The sequence below is a fragment of the Tursiops truncatus genome, chromosome 15 (assembly GCF_011762595.2).
Source record: "Tursiops truncatus isolate mTurTru1 chromosome 15, mTurTru1.mat.Y, whole genome shotgun sequence".
NCBI classification, from domain to species: domain Eukaryota; kingdom Metazoa; phylum Chordata; class Mammalia; order Artiodactyla; family Delphinidae; genus Tursiops; species Tursiops truncatus.
The window spans coordinates 68224079-68242621 of NC_047048.1; the positions used below are offsets into that span (position 1 = coordinate 68224079).

Here is an 18543-nt window from a genome sequence, read left to right on the forward strand (position 1 = left end):
TTGTTCAATCCAGTGCAAGAGGCCAGAACCTCAGAAAAATGCACACAAAAGTGTGCATTTATCTGGCCTTGTTCTCTAGGCACAGATTTCTTTCAAAGACTTGGGGAGAAGGAATGAGCAGAAGTGGTTGGGACAGGATGGGTTTCAGGTCTCAGAGAATCCTGCACCTCCTCCAAATTCCATTATCCCCATCATGACTTAACACAGTTGGCAATCCTGGCCAAGAGAGCTCTGAGCCCAGACCTGAAGGGTGAGTAGCAATTAGCAAGGCAAAGTGATGAGGGGAGGGATCTTCCAAGATATGCAAAGGCTTGGTGCATTTAAGCCACTGAAATTGAGGGACTTCCCTGGTGTTGCGGTGTTAAGAATCCGCCTGCCAATGCAGGGGACACGGGTTTGAACCCTGGCCTGGGAAGATCCCTGGGAAGATCCCACATGCCGTGTAGCAACTAAGCCCATGAGCCACAACTGCTGAGCCTGCGTGCCACAACTACTGAAGCCCACACGCCTGGAGCCCGTGCTCCACAACAAGAGAAGCCACGGCATTGAGAAGCCTGTGCACTGCAATGAAGAGTAGTAGGTCCCGCTCGCCACAACTTGAGAATGCCTGCGTGCAGCAACAAAGACCCAACGCAGCCAAAAATAAACAAATAAGTAAATACATTTATAGGTCACTGAAATTGTTTCCATATGACTGGGAAGATAAGCAAAGGGGATAGTGGGATGAGATGAGCTAGAGAGGAAGAATATAGTAGAGAGTTTGGATTTTATGCTGATGGCAATGGGATGCCATTGATATAAGTTGGGGACAGACATGATGATATTTGTGCTTTAGGAAAGACAACTGACTCCTGTAAGGATGTTAGTTCCACGAGGACAAGGACTTTGTTTTGCTTTCCACTGTATCACCAGCACCTAACACACAGTAGGAGCTCGATTCATTTCACAATTGTGAAATGAATGAATGAATAAATGACCATTCTATGAAAAATGTAGCCAGATCATCAGTTGAAAGGTGACACGGAGTCCAAATATTAAATAACAGGTGTTCTGAACTATAGTGATGGAGAGAAGTGGCCAGATTCATGCCATGTTTGGGAGATAGAATAAATTAGATGTTGGTAGGCGTGTAATGATGCTGGTAGGGGGAATAAGGTAGCCAGGATGATACCCTGGTTTCTAACTTAGATAAAGGAATGGCCAGGGTACCATTACCTAAGATATGAAAGACTGGGGTAGAGATGAACAAATTCATGTGTCAGAACATTGTTTTAGGTGTCTATGAGACAGCCAGGTGGCAACTTCCCTTGGGAAGTTTATTACAAGAGAGGTCCCTGGGAAAGCACACCTACACCCAGATAGACGACAGGTGGAGATGTAGCAGTTCATCTGGAGAGCAATGCTAGGGTTTGTGGCAGCTGGGACACATGAGCCCAGGATACTGAGACCCTGGGAAGTTCCACAGCCCAGATTCCAGTGCTGTCTCTGCCCTTGACTCCGCCATTAAAGATTCATGTAATAAATGTTTAAATAAACATCGAGGGCTTATTCTGTGCCGGGTCCTGATGTCTTCTCTTCCCCCTCTTGTTCCCAGGCTCACCATTCTGTTACAACTGCAGGAGGACAGCCAGCCCTGATTTTTTTGGGAGACTGAGCCTAAACACTGCACCAGAACCTCTTTCTCAGAATTATGTAAGCTAGGACAGAATGCTGGAGCCTCGATTTAATACAACACAGACTGATAAAATTGAGTGCTCAAATCACATACTTGCATTACTTTTAGAGTTAAAATTGCAAAATGAAATTAAAACAAATCGTCTAACAAAATGTTTGTTTATACACATTTTAATGACTCCTTATGTAAGAAAGAGAACCCTGCTTTGTCACTGTGTTGTGGTCACATCACTCCCATTTCTCTGTGCTCTCTTGTGAGGCCAGCCTGTCTTGTAGTTGGCAGCTGGGAAATAAGCCAGGAGAAGGCAGGAGGGTAGGGGAGGAATTGAGTAATTTGCGTTACTAAGTTGCCAAATAGTAACTGCCCTGTTTTTTGGCTTCTGCAGGGTCTGGAGGTGTGGGGATACTGGGGCACTACTTCTGCTTCCAAAACTGCTCTTGGTCATGGTGGTGGGGATTACTGCATCCCTTCACTCTACAAAAGTATGAGTCAAAGAGAACAGTAAAGACAGGAACAGGTTTGTCAATTATGTTGAGACCATGGTCAAGAGACAGCTGTTGCCAGTAGAGAACACTTTTCTATTTTGCTTGGTGTGATAATGTCTGTACTTAAGAAGGAATGAAAATAATGCATGCATTTTGAACCTTGACATACACTTATTAAGTGCTATTTAAATGCTAAATTCATTTAGTTTGAAAATGAAATCATACTCTCATAAAAGTCACTGAAATAACGAAGCATGTGCTGTACAAGGTCTTTCTGCTCTCAGATCCCTTCCTTGTCTTCTCCCTGCTTTGCTCTGTCACAGCAGGGCTGACCCCGTAGCCTTCTTTCCCAGCCTCCTCTGTCAGTTGGGTGACAGTTGGGTTGAGCATGGGAGGCAATGGTAGAAGACTGGAGAGCAGGAGGAAAGGAGAACCCACGGTGTTTATCCCCAGCTCTACCACGGGCGGCATCCTCAGCAGTAGTTGTGCCTTCTCTGTCCCTCCAGCCTAGGTGTGGTAGTGGCTTCCTGTCATTGTTAAGCTCTGAGTTGCTCTGCAGTCCTCCGTTTGGCTTATCAGTTCTTCCATCATTTATGTAACCAATTCTTTGCCTTGAATTCTCTCTCGTTTAAATATTCGGAGTGGTTCTGTTTTCCTGGTTGAGCCCTGTCTGATATGGGTAATATCGATGGAGAGGGATCACGGATGGGAGCTTTTTGTTTTTTAAACTGAGGATGGCCACTTTCTGAAAGAAGGTAACAAAGAATCAGAAGCTGTAGTTTGCCTGGGAGTTGTGGGCATGTGGCAGGGGGATGAGCCTGAACTTTCCTGCCCCTGAAATGAACCCAGGCGACAGAGCGTGGTGGAGAAAGGGCTATCCCTATGGAATCGGGTAGGGCTCTTAGTGGCAAGCAACAGATACAGACTTGGGCTAACTTAAGGTTAAAAAGGATTTATTGGAAGACTATAGGAAAAGTCACAGAATTGTCAAGAAATCAGAACAGTCAGCTTTCGGAAAGATCGGGAACAAGGGGAGCTCCAGGATCTAGGCAGCAGGAATTAGCAGCCTCTTTAGGAAGCTCGGTTGGAGTAGCTCTACTGCACAGGAATCACTTTTGTCCTTGGATCATTCTGCTCCAGATTCAAAATCCAGGGAGGAAGGGAGAGGGTCCAATTAGCATGAATTGAGTGCCTACGATGGTCCAGGGAGAGGAGTACCCCAAGGCCAAGTGCAATGTAGGCAAGGAGTTTCCCCCCAAAGAGAGCAGGTGGAGAGCTGTGTTGTTTGCACCGTGGGCCCACAGTAAAAATAAAGAGGAAGGCAGGAAGAGGTGGCCCCAGAAGGAAACAGGAGTGTTCCCTTCTCTAGCCAAGAAACTGAGCGAGAACCCAAATGAAGGCCAATCTGAGGGCGGCATGGCTGTAGCTGGAGATACTGGCTGGGGATTGGATGATCCATAAGGACTTGCTTCCACCTTTGAGCCAAAGACAGCTGCCTGCTTCCATGTAACTTGGGGCCTGACAGGGGAATCCTCAAACCAATCAATTATGGGGGTGGATGAGATTGGGGGGGATGGGGGATCGAGTCCCAGACCGGAGGCCAAAGCACAGGGCAGGGATAAGTCTTACTTACTTTGTTTCTCCAATATATTAGTACAGCTCTTGTTTGTACTCAGAGCTCATTAGGACAGAGTTATTTAGCACATTGTATCATTGTTCCTGGAAGCCAAGCTCCAAAAAAGCACTCAAGGGCTCTGGTTAATAGAAGGATCATATTTTCACTCTTTAAGGTGGAATTGGTAGGTGAAGGCAGAGGCTCATGAAAGAGACTGGAAGAGATTTACAGGGATCAGGAGGGTAGCAGGGTTGCCAGCCTAGTCTAAGCTGTGTCCACGTGTGGGGTGTAGAAGTGTCTGGTTATATCTCCATAGAACTAATGGGCTTGCCAACCAGATGTCTATTGGCATGAGGCTATAAGGGGCTTCATGGGAGAAAAATCACCCTAAACAAAGAGGGAACCAGAGAACAAGATGACCTAGTGAGTAAGGCCTTCGTCCTGGGCAATTCTGAGTTCAGAGAGGGGGCTCCCACTTAGATTTGTGTCCAATGGACATCATACCTGAATCTTAGGGTGGAGTGGAGAGAGAGAGAGACTGAACTCGAAGAACTGAAAACAGACTGTAATATGAATTACAAATAATCTGAATAATCTGTTCCTGAGATTCTCCCCTGGAAGTGGAAGTTTTACGTGTGAAGCTGGGGGTAAGAGCCATCAAAATACAGGTTACTGGTTGAAGAACATTCCAAACAGGGCATGGTGACAATGATAACATGAATAGCTGCATCTTCCAGGACTAGCCCAGTTGCTATCTTTTAAAAAATGTCTAGTCATCTTCAGCTTGGTAGTGCCTCTGCAGTGGAAAAACCTTGCCTGGTACATGCATTTATGATAAAGAAGCCTTGTTTCTTAAAGGCTGAGTGCAGGGTTCAGCCTGGGGGCAGGGGGTGAGAGGGTACCCTCCCTCCCTCCCTCTCTCCCTCACCCCTTCTTTTTCTCCCTCCCTCCCTCTATAGCTCCTTCTCTCCCTCTCTCCATGCTTATCTCCCTCCGTCTGTCTCTATCTTTCTCTTTCTTTCCCTCTTCAGTCTTTTCCTCAACAATTTCAAGACCCTGCAGCAGTTACTTTCACAAAACCTGGTGGCTTATGCCTTCCAAGAGGGGAAGTTTGCAAATTGCAACAGAGTGTTGTTTTGTTTTGTTTTTCTTTGTTTTAAAGCTGAGCAGCACGATCACAGAACCTGCAGGTTTGCTGCCTACTCAGCAGGACAAACAGAGCAGAGCTTGGAAGATGAAAGCCAAGCCTACCAAAGGAAAGGAAACATGAAGGAAGCTCATTGAAAGGGGGAGGAGACTTTGCTTAAGCCATTGGAATGGGAGAGGGACACTGCCCCAAGCATGTGCTGTTTCCCTCGTCCAGATGGTGTCATTTGCCCTGCAAAACAAGTAAGAGACAACATGACTTGGATGCTCAGAAATAAATGTGTGAGTAAGTCATGTGGGAAATGATGCCCACAGCCATTGTACTTAAACAGAAGAGATTCAACCATATTTGAAAACAACTGCCCTGCATTGCTAGCCTCCAGTTCATTTGAATACTCTGTGTACATTGTATGTTTACCAGCCATATTTGCACAACAAGAATTTCCACCTGCTTCTTGTTTACTTAGGGCACATACTGTATTTACATGGTATAGACCAGAGTGGGAAAACTAGTCATACCAGTTTGGGACTGGAAAGAGTGGAAGCTCACATGATATGTTCATCTTGGTTTCCCCAGACTCATTCCCCCTGCCACAGGTGTTAGCACATGGTAAACACTACATTTTCATCATCATCATCACCATCATCATCATCATCACCATCTTCTCATCTCATCTCATCATCTCAGGTAGAATGGTTTACTATGGGCTAGGCACTATTCTTAGAGCTCACAACGTTCAAGGGAAGTATATACTGTTACCAACCAGGGTTCTCGGCCTTCCCCAATCAATAGAAATGGACTAGAGGACAGACAAGAAATTCAGGCAAGGCTTTACTGGGGCTCTGGTGACTGCAGGAGGGAGTGAAAACAAGTAACAGGTTCCCTTGCGCACTCTCTGAGTTGGGGGCAAGCTGGTTCGTTATATGGGGTGAGGCTAGGGGGTGTGTCCAGGGGTCAGGCCAGAGGGCTGGCTTACGTGTTTTGCTCACGCCTTTGGTGGTGTTGAGTGCAGGAAGCATGCACAGTACCCTGCTTTTGCTCCCGACACCATTTTTGCTCTCTGCTCTTCAGAAGTGGCTGTTGGTTTTTTGGGTCTTTTTGTATCTTTTTGTCCAGAATTTGCCCCAACTGCAGCATGCACACAGTTATTTTTAGTCCCTTATAGTTTCTTTGTATTTTGTAGCTCAAGGAGACATTTGTCCAGGTGCAAGCATGGCAGCACTGCAGCAAAGGGTCCCAGGTCCCAGGCCTGTCTCAGTACCACTATTATCTCCATTATACAGATGAGAAAACTGAGGCAGAGTTTCTGAAACTTGCCTATGGTTAAGTAGCCAGTACATGCTACAGCCAGGATGCTAAAGCCAGCATTCAAATCCAGGCAGTCTGGGGCTTCCCTGGTGGCGCAGTGGTTGGGAGTCCGCCTGCCGATGCGGGGGATGCGGGTTCGTGCTCCGGTCTGGGAGGATCCCGCATGCCGCGAAGCGGCTGGGCCCGTGAGCCATGGCCACTGGGCCTGCGCGTCCGGAGCCTGTGCTCCGCGGCGGGAGAGGGCGCAGCAGTGAGAGGCCCCGTACCGCAAAAAAAACAAAACAAAACAAACAAATCCAGGCAGTCTGGACGCATGTGTTTAGTGCTGGTTGTTATTCAAGACTTTCTATTCAAGATGGCAAATTGAACAAGTGTAACTGATTACTAACCTTCTTCCCCCAAATCCTATTAAATAATCCTACTAAAGTAATAATAGTGCAGGAGTTTTTTAAAGGTTTAAATCTACAAAGATGAAGAGGGTGGGAGAGGGGATAATGTACCCAAGCAGGAATAAAATTTTGGAAGCTGGAGAGCAGATGAACGAATGCGGGTTGACTTAGGAGACCCAGAAAGCTATCTTAAACTGGCCGTGGGAAAAGCCAAGAATCAGAGACTTGTTTTCACAACAGAATTCCCCCCCTCCAAAAAAAAAGCTCGGTGATTGGTAGCACCGCCAGATGGGGCTAGAACAGGAAGATTGGTTTAAAGTCTAAAATGTGGACCCCCAGTTCTCCTCCACAGCCCCAGCAGATTATTCAGAGAAGGTAAAATTGGACTTCTATATTTGGGGATGCCAGGTACAACTGAGGCCAGGGGTGTCCCCTGCTGAAAACAATGTTTTCAGACTGAATGTTGAAACTCCCACTCATTTCTTCTTTCAAAGCTGCTAGGATGCCAGGATCATACCCTCTAGGCAGGATTGTGGCCAACCCTCCTCTCTGAGGAATCTGCCCAGCCTAAGAAGGGTCTAACAAATGGATCCTGGGGGTCACCTCACAGTGAAGTTCTCAAACCACATGCCCAAGCCAAGTGCAAGGAGCTTCTGATTAGCTTTTTGGTGCTTTCCTCTTATGTGTTATCAGGTAACCTAAACTTCTAAACCTAAATCTAATCTAATCATCCAAACAACCACTAAACATCCCCAAACATTTGAGAAAAGCTCCAACGTGAAAGACAGAGATCCAAACTAACAGGTGCAATTTGAAGGAATTCAAGATGATAGACAGGAGATAAGATTAGACACTGCACCCATGAAAAAAGAACAGGGTGTTATAAAAGGGGGATGCATCACATCAAGAAAGAAGTCTTGGAAATAAAAGCAGCTATAATGGAAAGGATGAAATCATTTTCCTTGGATGTTTAGTGGATGTTGCTGCATGGTCTTCGTCTTCCACTTGCAAAGTCCGACACCATTATGATTTTGATATTTTCTATGAAAATCGTTTGAACTCCCTAGAAGCTTTTGGGATCTTCTGTCACCAGTGATCTGATATTCCTCAAAGGTGTGATTTGGGGGTAGAAATATTTTCAGTGTTGGTTTTGGCTATTCTTTAGAATCTTTGTATCTGAAAACTCACATTTTCTGGGATATTTCAAGTATTTTCAATATTTTTCTACTACTTATTGGATAATTTCCTTCCATCTGTTCTCTCTGTTCTTTATTTTTAGAACTTCTATTACTCAATTGTTGTACCTCCTCATTGGTGCCCAAATCCTCTCATATTTCCTTTCTTATTGCCCATCTCTTTATCATTTTGTCTTTCAGAGAGATTTCCTCATTTCCACCTCATTTCTGGGCCAGTCCTGTCTAGGGAACCCCAGGAAGTCTGGATTGGAGAATCCAGGGAGGCAAGCCCTCCAGGGAGATTGTGACATCCTCTGATGTGGCATCCATCTTCCTATAGTGTTTGAGCTGTAGGTGTGTGGGATGGTATTGGGAGCAAACCCCTGTCTGGCTCTCTTGATGCTGTAGTACTGAGACCTTGCTATGACCCTCTTGTCCATAGCCCCTCAGCTTTCCCAGTCTCCAATCCAAATCATTTTCATTCTGCCCCTAGAGCGGAAGCTATAGATAGAAGTGGGGGAATTGGGAATGTAAGATTGTCTTCTGAGTCCTGGTATATTAAAACATCCCTTTAAAGCCACTCTTGCTACTGACCATCCCAAAGAACTGGATTCTATGAATGCCCAAGAAATGACCAAGACTCCAGTTTAGGTACTCCCTTCAAAGAGCCAATGCCTGGGTAAAAGGCAGGGGTCAATCTGATAGTCTCCTATAGCAGTTTAGAGACTCACAACTCGTCAGAACATGGGACAGGAAGATTTTTGTTAGACCTCAGGTAACACACCGTTGCCTAGGCCTTGCTGCGTCCTGGGATGCCAGAGGACTTGTTTCCTTAGCAATGATAATCATGTGACAGGAACACAAAGAGATCCAGAGATGTTGCTTAGCAACTAGGCTGCACCTGCTGGGGCTCTAGGCCGGCAGCTTGGGCTGGGGAGCTTGGCTTTGAACTTGGAATCTCCCATCAGGGCTGGCAAAAGGGGGAAGACCTAATTTTGGCACATCCAGTTTTGGCCCTGGGCTTTTGCAGGGATGGCTGTGGTACAAATGGGGAAATGGAGGCAGAGGGGACTGGCTTTCCCATAGTAATGGGATGTGGGAAGTAGTGGCAGATGTGGGAAGGGCAGGGCTAGACAGGAGAAGTGACTGTTGGGCTGATGTGGGGAGCAGTTCTCTGTCTGACTCACCCTGGAGAAAACTCTGACATCTCAGATGATGGGTCTCCAGAACCTGAGGACAGATGTGTCTGGCTCAGGACCCAACTCCACAGGGTTTTTCAGGAAGTCTAATCAAGCCAGAGCATTTGGGCCCTCAGTATCAGTCCAAGGAGAATTTCCTTCTGCAAGAAATCAGAGCTCTTCACAATGGGCAGATATTGGTGGTGGTCAGGAGGTACAAGCAACCAGCCTCAGGAACCTGGCTCTTCAAGCACAGGGCCACAGGGAGCTGTCCATGGTTTGGGTGTCCTCCCCACCTGCTCTCCCTCTGACCTCTGCCAGGGCACAGTTGGCTGGAGGGAGGCTGTGGAGTTAAACTGCTCGGATTTTGAATTCAGCTTCTTTTCCCAAGGGCAAGGGATTAAATTTTGTGTTTCTGATTCTCTATCTGTACACGGCAATGATAAGAATGACCACCTCCTGGATCATCGTTAGGATTAAATGAGTTAAAGCATGAGAAAGTGATTATCACACTTCTTGGCATATAGTATAAGTACTCAGCATACTCCCAGCCCAACCCTCTGCCCCCAGCAACTGGCCCAAGAGACAGATTCACCAGGTTTTCTCTCATCTCTCTTGATGCTCCCAAAGCCCCCTTCCCCTGAGGAGCTCGCTGAAGGTCTGAACATCCTTGATCAGGACTTTGTTTACTGAGCCAATGCTTCTCCAAACTTTGTTGCCCCAAACACCCCCGTTCTTTACGCTGGTGGTGCTAGAAAATTGCATGCGTAGCATGTTGCTTTAAGAGCTCATTATTAGAGAAATGCAATTCAAAACTATAAGGAGGGGGTTTCCCTGCTGGTCCAGTGGTTAAGACTCCACGCTTCCACTGCAGGGGGCATGGGTTCAATCCCTGGTTGGGGAACTAAGATCCCTCATGCCATGTGGCGTGGCCAAAAAATTAAACAAACAAACAAAAACACTACAATGAGGTACCACCTCACACCAGTCAAAATGGCCATCATCAAAAAAATCTACGAACAATAAATGCTGGAGAGGGTGTGGAGAAAAGGGAACCCTCCTACACTGCTGGTGAGAATGTAAATTGTTTCAGCCACTATGGAAAAGAGTAGGAGGTTCCTCAAAAAACCAAAAATAGAACTATCATATGATCCAACAATCCCACTCCTGGGCATATATCCGGACAAAACCACAATTCGAAAAGATACATGCATCTCAATGTTCACTGCAGCACTATTTACAATAGCCAAGACACGGAAGCAACCTAAATGTCCATTGACAGATGAATGGATAAAGAAGATGTGGTACATATATACACAATGGAATATTACTCAGCCATAAGGAATGAAATAATGCCATTTGCAGCAACATGGATGGACATAGAGATTATCATACTAAGTAAGCCAGACAGAGAAAGACAAATATCATGTAATATCACTTATATGTGGAATCTAAAAAAAAAATGATACAAATGAACTTATATACAAAACAGAAATAGACCCACAGACATAGAAAACAAACTTATGGTTCCCAAAGGGGAAAGCAGGGGAGGGATAAATTAGGAGTTTGCAATTAACATATACACACTACTATTTGTAAAATAGATAACCAACAAGGACCTACTGTATAGCACAGGGAACCATACTCAGTACTTTGTAATAATCTATAATGGAAAAGAATCTGAAAAAAAAATAGATATATAGTACATCCCTTCTCCGAGCCTCAGTGTTCTCATCTGTAGTACAGGAAGTGACAGCACCTAACCTCCTCTGTATGCGATAGGACCGACTTTTGATAAATGTTAGCAATGTTGGCGTGTGTTGATAGAGGCAGGGCCTAAGATTTCTCTCTTTCTGTGGATGACACCTTTGTGAGCTGGCTCCAAATGAGACTGTGAGGCCGAAGGGGATGACTGATTCCCGCGTGTCCCTCAAAGTGAGAGAGGAAACAGTTAAAGCAGCTAGTGATTGACGTGCCCCCATCTCTACCCTGAGCGGATGCTGGCAGCTGCAATAGCAGCTCTGCCCTCCAGGACCCAAGACCCTGACTTTGCTGCTCTCTGGTACCGAGGGAATCCGGCCAGCCTGCCTCAGGTCTTCTCCCTGCCCTTCACTCCAGCCGGCCCTGGGGCCCCCCAGCTTGCCCCCTCTCCCTCCAAGCGGAGGCTGGTGCCTGCTCTCTTCCTTCTTTCTCAGCTGGGCTTGTTCCCCAGATGACCCTACAGCTGCATCTTTCCAAAATTAGCTGGATCCTGCATTTGACTCTGGTAATAAATTAGCCAAATGGAGAAAATTGAGTAGTTAACTGGTTCACAGGAAGATAATTAGATTTGCTGAGTCCCTGTTATAGGCAAATAAAGAGGAGGATTGTTTCTCAATCACCTTCATTAAAGGGAGTTGCTCTCATCCAGGGGCCCTGCCCTGGAGGTCATCAGGGCCCTGTAGGGTTCCCTAGCGCTCCTGGTGCTTCATTCCCAAATAGAGAGTCAGGTGATACAGCGTAGCCAGTGCAGGCTTCCAACTCTAAAAGCCTGGGCTTGAAGCCCCAGCTCCACCACTTACCACCTTTGTGACCTTGGGCATCTGATACAACCTCTCTGAGCCTCACTTTCCTCATCTGAAAATGGGAATAGTGCTGTGTGCCTCACAGGGGTATTAGAAGAATTGAATGACATAATGTAAAAAAAATACATGGTTCTTCACTCATTGATAAATTTTTCATTGATAAAGTTCATGAAGTTCACTGTTCGTTGATGAAGTGTTCATTGGTTGGGAGCTAGTTTACCACAGTATCATCATTACTGTGGCCACCACAGCACCACGCCTCCCTATCATGAGAACAGAACAGATTCTCTCAGCCAGTGCAACATACATGGAACCAGGGGAACGTTAAGTCAACATTAAATCAAGCATTATATGCTGATTGATGCAGAGCTTACACAGGATGGGGAAGACGTGAGGGTCTCTTCCAGCCTATTCAGCTCGTCCCTGTCTTCCTGATATTGGCTCTGCCTTTTGGTCCTAGGCTCTCTGGGTCACCATGTGGCCACCCATCTCTCAGCAGCAAGTTCCCAGAAAGCCCCTCCTAAACACAGCATCTCATACCCACCTATGAGCCCCAGCCCCTTGACCTTTTAAAATTTCATTTACTCCTCTCAAGCCCAGCACCCTCTAGGGTTTATCACTCTGACACTTCTGGTAGGTATAGATCTACATGTAGAAGTCAAGGGAGTTCTCTGGTGGCCTAGTGGTTAGGATTCCAGGCTTTCACTGCCATAGCCCAGGTTCAATCCCTGGTCGGGGAACTGAGATCCCTGAAGCCCCTCGGCATGGGAAAAAAAAAAAAAAAAAAAGGAAGTCAAAAGCCAGCCCTTTGACTGGCAGTTCTGGAGCCAGACTGCTTGAGTTTGAATTCAGTGTGGGTATCTGTTGTGCCTTTCTAAAATGGGGTTGATAACAGTAGTACCCACGTCATAGAGTTATTATGACTAAATACATGTGTGGTGATTAGAGCAGTGCTTGGAATTTGTAAGTGCTCAAAAAGTGCTATCTATTATTACCATCTAGTTCTGATGTTGGATTAGGGCAAGGAGAGGTCTATAGATAGAATGGAGAAAGGCAGGGCCAGAGGGCTTCACCTGGGTGTGGACTCAGAGTGGAATATCTTAGAGACACTTGGACCATCTCCACTGGGAAGATTAACTTCTGGGTATAACTTCTCATATCCTCTTAGGTAACTATGTTGTATTGTCTCGTTTCTGCTCGAACCCTTGACAGTTAATCCTCCGGACTCACTCTCAGCAGATAATTTTGCTTTTTGTTTCACTGAGAACATACAAGTGATTGGAAAAGAACTTTGACAAGCACACATTTACTCCCCACCTGGACTCTGTCCATATATCCTGCTTTTCTTTCTGTCACTACAGATGAACTGCCTGTGTTCTTTCCCAAGGCCAACCTTTGCCCTATCACTAGATCCCATCTTTTCTTTCTTACTCAAGGACATCACTCCAGCAATTTACTCTCTCTTTCCTGAAGCATCATTTTTTTTTCTACTGGAAGATCCTATCAGCATAAAAATATGCTTTATTTCTTCATTATAAAAAACAAAGCAAGGGAGTTCCCTGGTGGTATAGTGGTTAGGATTCAGCACTGTCACTGTTGTGGCCCAGGTTCAATCCCTGGTCGGGGAACTGAGATCCTGCAAGCTGAGTGGTAAGGCCAAAAAAAAAAGGAGCAAAACCCTCTTGATCTCACAACCTTTCCAGCTATTACCTCACTGCTTGGCTTCCCTGTACAGCAAAACTTGTTGAAAGTAGTTGTTGATAATTGCTGTGTCCAAATTCTTCTCCTCCCATTCTCTCTTGAATCCACTCCACTTAGGTTTTCACAGCCACCACTCTACCAAGACTGGATTATTGTAATCACTAATGGCCTCCATATTGCTAAATCCAGTGGTCAATGGACAGTTATTATCTTGCTTGACCATGAGTTGGAGAGGGGTTATCTGGCCACCAAATCTCTCTTTCTTCCTAACTGGACCATATCTCCTAAACTTATCTGTAGTTACATATGGCCACATGACTGGGTTCTGGCCAATGGAATGTGGGTGGAAGGGAGTTATGCAACTTCCAAGCCTGACTCATAGAAACGTCTTGTACTGGATACTTGCTCCTCCAGATCCACTCCTCACCTTCCTCATGCTGTTATGTGCCTCGGGAGCCTAACCGCTGGGGACTTTTATCAATGAGCCTTCTGGTTTCTGGTTGGGTTGAGTCAATGGGAGGTACCTGCAGGAGACTGAAGGGAGGGAACAGAGTGGGGTCAGGGTATTTGTTCCCCTGGCTCTCTCCTGTGGGGTTGAGTTGGCTGTTTTCCTCTGATTCAAATCAAAGCTTCAGTCTGGCATCTCTCCTCATGTAGTTCTTTCTCTCCCCCATTTCCACTACCATTTACTTTCTCTTGTCTCTTCAGACCTGGGGTGGTAATAGCTCCCACTATCAACCATATCAGAGTTACAGGAATCCTATAATAGTTTTCCTGCCCCTGCTCACAGCTTTTTTTTTTCTTTCTTTTTTTTTACTTTTTGGCCGTACTGCACAGCATGTGGGACCTTTGTCCCCTGACCAGGGATGGAACCCGTGTTCTGTACATTGGGAGTGCAGAGTCTTAACCCCTGGACCACCAGGGAAGTCCTACTCACACCTTTATAGGTAGTCTCTTTGTTAAACCCTTCTCAAATTACCCAACTTGAATGTGTCCTGTTTCTTGCCAGACTCTTACCAATACATTTCCCGTGCACCATCCTCAACTGCCACCCCCATTTACTGGCTGACACCGGCACCCTTAGTGACCTTGAAAACCACAAGGTGAGGGACTTCCTTGGTGGCGCAGTGGTTAAGAATCTGCCTGCTAATGCAGGGGAAAAGGGTTTGAACCCTGGTCTGGGAAGATCCCACATGCCGCGGAGCAACTAAGCCCGTGTGCCACTACTGAGCCTGTGCTCTAGAGCCTGCGAGCCACAACTACTGAGCCTATGTGACACAACTACTGAAGCCTGCATGCCTAGAGCCCATGCTCCACAACAAGAGAAGCCTCCACAATGAGAAGCCCACACACCGCAATGACGAGTAGTCCCCACTCGCTGCAACTAGAGAAAGCCTGCACACAGCAGCAAAGACCCAATGCAGCCAAAAATAAATAAATAAATAAATAAATAAAATTGAAAAAGAAAACCACAAGCTGAAGATGACTCAGCCTCTGGCATCATGGGACCCTGATTATCATCATGGAGCAGAGAACCGCTTCTCCTTTCCTTTTATCCTTCCCCTCTGCTGCTGAATATACTTTATACGAGTGAGAAATAAACATATTGCCTATGCCACTGAGACATGGGGATGTCTCTATCACGGCAGCTTAGTTCTGCTGGGACTAATATAACCTACCTGCAGTATTTGGCACAGTTGATGATTCTCTGTTCTTGGAAACACTTCCTGTGCTTACCTTCCATGACGGTGCATTCTTCTAGTTTTCCTTCTACTTCAATAACTACTCTTTCTTAGTCTTCTCTGTTGCTTCTTCCTCAACTCTCCAACTAAACTGGATTTCCCCAGACTCAGTCCTTGATGCTCTTCTTTATCTCTACTTCCTGGTGACCTCATCCAGTCTCAAATTTGTATCTCCAACCCTGACTTCTCTCAAGAACTCTTGGCTTGCATATCCAACTACTTGCTTGATATCCTTCTTTAGATGTCTAATAGCATCTCAGACATAACACGTCCAAAATTAAATTTCAGACCTGTTCGAAACTTGCTCATCCTATAGCACCACCATGTCAGGAAACAGCAACTCCATGCTTCCAATGGCTTAGCCCCAAAACCTTGGTCTATCTCTTTTTCTCTTATCCTATGTTCAATTTGTCAGCAAATCCTATCAGCTCTATCTTCAAAATATATTCAGAATCTAACCGTTTTACCACCTGTGCTATCTTGGCCTCAGGAGGTACCAGGATTTGAGACGGGAACCAGTCCTGCCACATCACTGTCAGCATCATCTATTCCTGAATCCTAGCCTTGAACTGGTTTGATTGTGGATTCTTCCAAGAACTCTTTCCTAAACCCCATCACATCTTCCTGGTTCTCTCCTCAGACACAGACCTACAGACTGGACTGTTTCCAGAGAACTCATTCCCCCATCCCAGCAGACACAGGGCATCAAGACCTCCTATAAGGAACATTCAGCAGAGGAATGGGATAAGCACCATTAACAGCTTTTAGCACAATTTGAACTGGCTCTGGGGTGGGAGAATAAATAGTTTTGAGGAGATCTTCACCCCCAAAACCTCAAAGAATGGTCACTGGATCCTCATTGAGCTCTGTTTCCCTAGCGTAGAAACTGACCTTCTCCTTAGGATTCCAAAGATATTTATCTGGGTCATTCCCCAGATAAATATAGGTAAGTATAAAAGCTAGCTCATTCCTATCAACCAAAGGATGGATGTTGACACAGTCAGGAGCTCACCTGGGAAGTCTGGATCCCATAGAAGCCAGAGTGATGCTTTACTGACTCCCAATAATGTATTTTTTTTTTTTTTTGGCGGTACGTGGGCCTCCCACTGCCGCACCCCCCCCCCCCCCCCCACCCGCCCACCCGCCGCGGAGCACAGGCTCCGGACGCGCAGGCCCAGCGGCCATGGCTCACAGGCCCAGCCGCTCCGCGGCACGCGGCAGCCTCCCGGACCAGGGCACGAACCTGCGTCCCCCGCATTGGCAGGCGGACCCCCAACCACCGCGCCACCAGGGAAGCCCCCAATAATGTATTTTAAGCAGAAGAATGGCATGACTAGATTTGTAACCTAGAAAAGGTTTACTCTGAAAAACAAAACAACAAAAACAAAATAAAGGGATTACCTTGGAGGCTGATGTGAAAAATGAAATGACGAGGGACAAGAACGTATGGAGAGAGACCAGGAAGGTGTGGCAGCAATCCATACGTTGAGAGGAGATGAGTGGGGTGATCTGAGGAAAGGCGATGCAAATAAGGATGGAGGGAAATGGCTGAATTCAAGAAACAGTATTCTCTTTTCTTTAGAAGGAGTGATCTTCCTAAAAAGCACCTCGAATAGCATGACTCTCTAAAGTTCTTCCATAGCTGCCCAGGGCCTCCAAGCTGGAGCTCAAAGTCCTCAGCATGGCTCATCTCAGCTCTGTGTACACCACAGGCTCTGCCATCCTGAGATGCTGTCAGTGCCCCGTAAGCACGAGGGGAGCTCAGGCACCCAAAGGTTTGCACAAAAAGTTCTTTCATGCCTCATGTGCCTTATTCCCAAAATTTCTGTCCTGTGGCTTCTGTCCCAACCACTAAAATACTAACACCAAGTTCATCAATGACTTTCTTCTTGTTAAATCTAAAATACATTTTGAATTCTTATCTTATTTGATCTCAGTGAACTCAACATTTGGCTACTTCTGCTTCTTCAAATATATATATATTTCCCATTTTTATAGTATGTGCTCAGCCCTATTCCGGGTGCAAGGGATAGAGTGTTGGGAAAAGCAGCCATTATTCTCAGCCTCGAATAAGTTGTGAAGTGGTCCAACCAAGGATAGAAGTGGAGGGGGCACTTCCCTGGTGGCGCAGTGGATGAGACTCCATGCTCCCAATGCAAGGGGCCCAGGTTCGATTCCTGGTCAGGGAACTAGATCCCACATGCATGCTGCAACTAAGAGTTTGCATGCCACAACTAAGGAGCCTGCCTGCTGCAACTAAGACCCGGTGCAACCAAATAAATAAATATTAAAAAAAAAAAAGGATAGGAGTGGAGGAACACTAGCAATTGAAGGAGAGGAATAAAAAGCCAAGCAACTTGGCCTGTTATTATTTATCATGGTTTTGGAGGTTCTAGAAAATGCCAAAAGAGAAAATGAAATAACTAACATAAGCATTGGAAATAAAAAGCTAAAAAAAATCTTATTTTCCTTTTTTTTTAAATTTATTTATTTATTTACTTATGGTTGCATTGGGTCTTTGTTGCTGCGCACAGGCTTTTCTCTAGTTGCAGCAAGCAGGGGCTACTCTTCGTTGCGGTGCATGGGCTTATCATTGCAGTGGCTTCTTTTGTTACAGAGCACAGGCTCTAGGTGCGCAGGCTTCAGTAGTTGTGGCTCATGGGCTCTGGAGTGCAGGCTCAGTAGTTGTGGCACATGGGCTTAGTTGCTCTGTGGCATGTGGGATCTTCCTGGACCAGGGATCGAACCCACGTCCCCTGCATTGGCAGGTGAATTCTTAACCACTGCACCACCAGGGAAGTCCCTAAAAGTATCTTATTTTCTAATGTTATTGTTTAATAACAAAATGCAAGAGGTTCCACTAAAAAAAATATATATGAGTAAGATAATTTGATAAGGCGGATTCTTACAAGATAAATATATAAAAAATCCATAGCATTTCTCTCATTTTACTAATAAATACCTAGAAATGGAAATGGGGAAATATTCTATTAATAATAACTTCAAAACATCAAGAATATTTAAGGATGCATTTAATAAGAAAGCCATAGGAGGGAACCCCCTGTCTGTCCAGTGGTTAGGACTCATTGCTCTCACTGCCGAGGGCCTGGGTTCAATTCCTGGTTGGGGGACTAAGATCCCACAAGCCACTCGGCACGGCCAAAAATAATTACATTAAATTAAAAAGTCAAAAACTTAAGAACTAATTATAAAAAAGGAAAGGCATAGGAAAAGCTGTATACAAACTATACAGTTTATTGGAAGACATAAAGAAATCAATAAAAAGTGGAGGGAAAGCTTAATATAAAAATGTTAATTTTCTCCAAATTTATATGTCAATTTATTGGAATTCCATTTAGATTATCATAGGGTTTTGTTTGAATTGGATAAAGTGACCTCGTAGGAAAGAACAAATGCCTGAAAACTAAGAAGAGTCTTATATTATCAGATATTAATTAATAGAGAAAAGCAAATTGAGGTAACAAGATTTTACATCCACTAGACTGCTAAAGAATAAAAAGGAACTATTGCTGGTGAAGATGTGGAGAAATGGTGCTCTCATAC

At 45.4% G+C, this 18543-nt stretch overlaps 1 long non-coding RNA gene and 1 other non-coding gene across 2 annotated transcripts in view; one reads left to right on the forward strand and one right to left on the reverse strand.

Moving 5' to 3' along the window:
- LOC109551345 (uncharacterized) overlaps positions 1 to 18543 on the reverse strand; it is a 58143-nt gene that overhangs the window by 17084 nt on the left and 22516 nt on the right. The window lies entirely within an intron of this gene.
- Positions 13093 to 13164, forward strand: TRNAD-GUC (transfer RNA aspartic acid (anticodon GUC)). The gene has a single exon. It is a non-coding gene; the product is annotated as a tRNA-Asp (tRNA).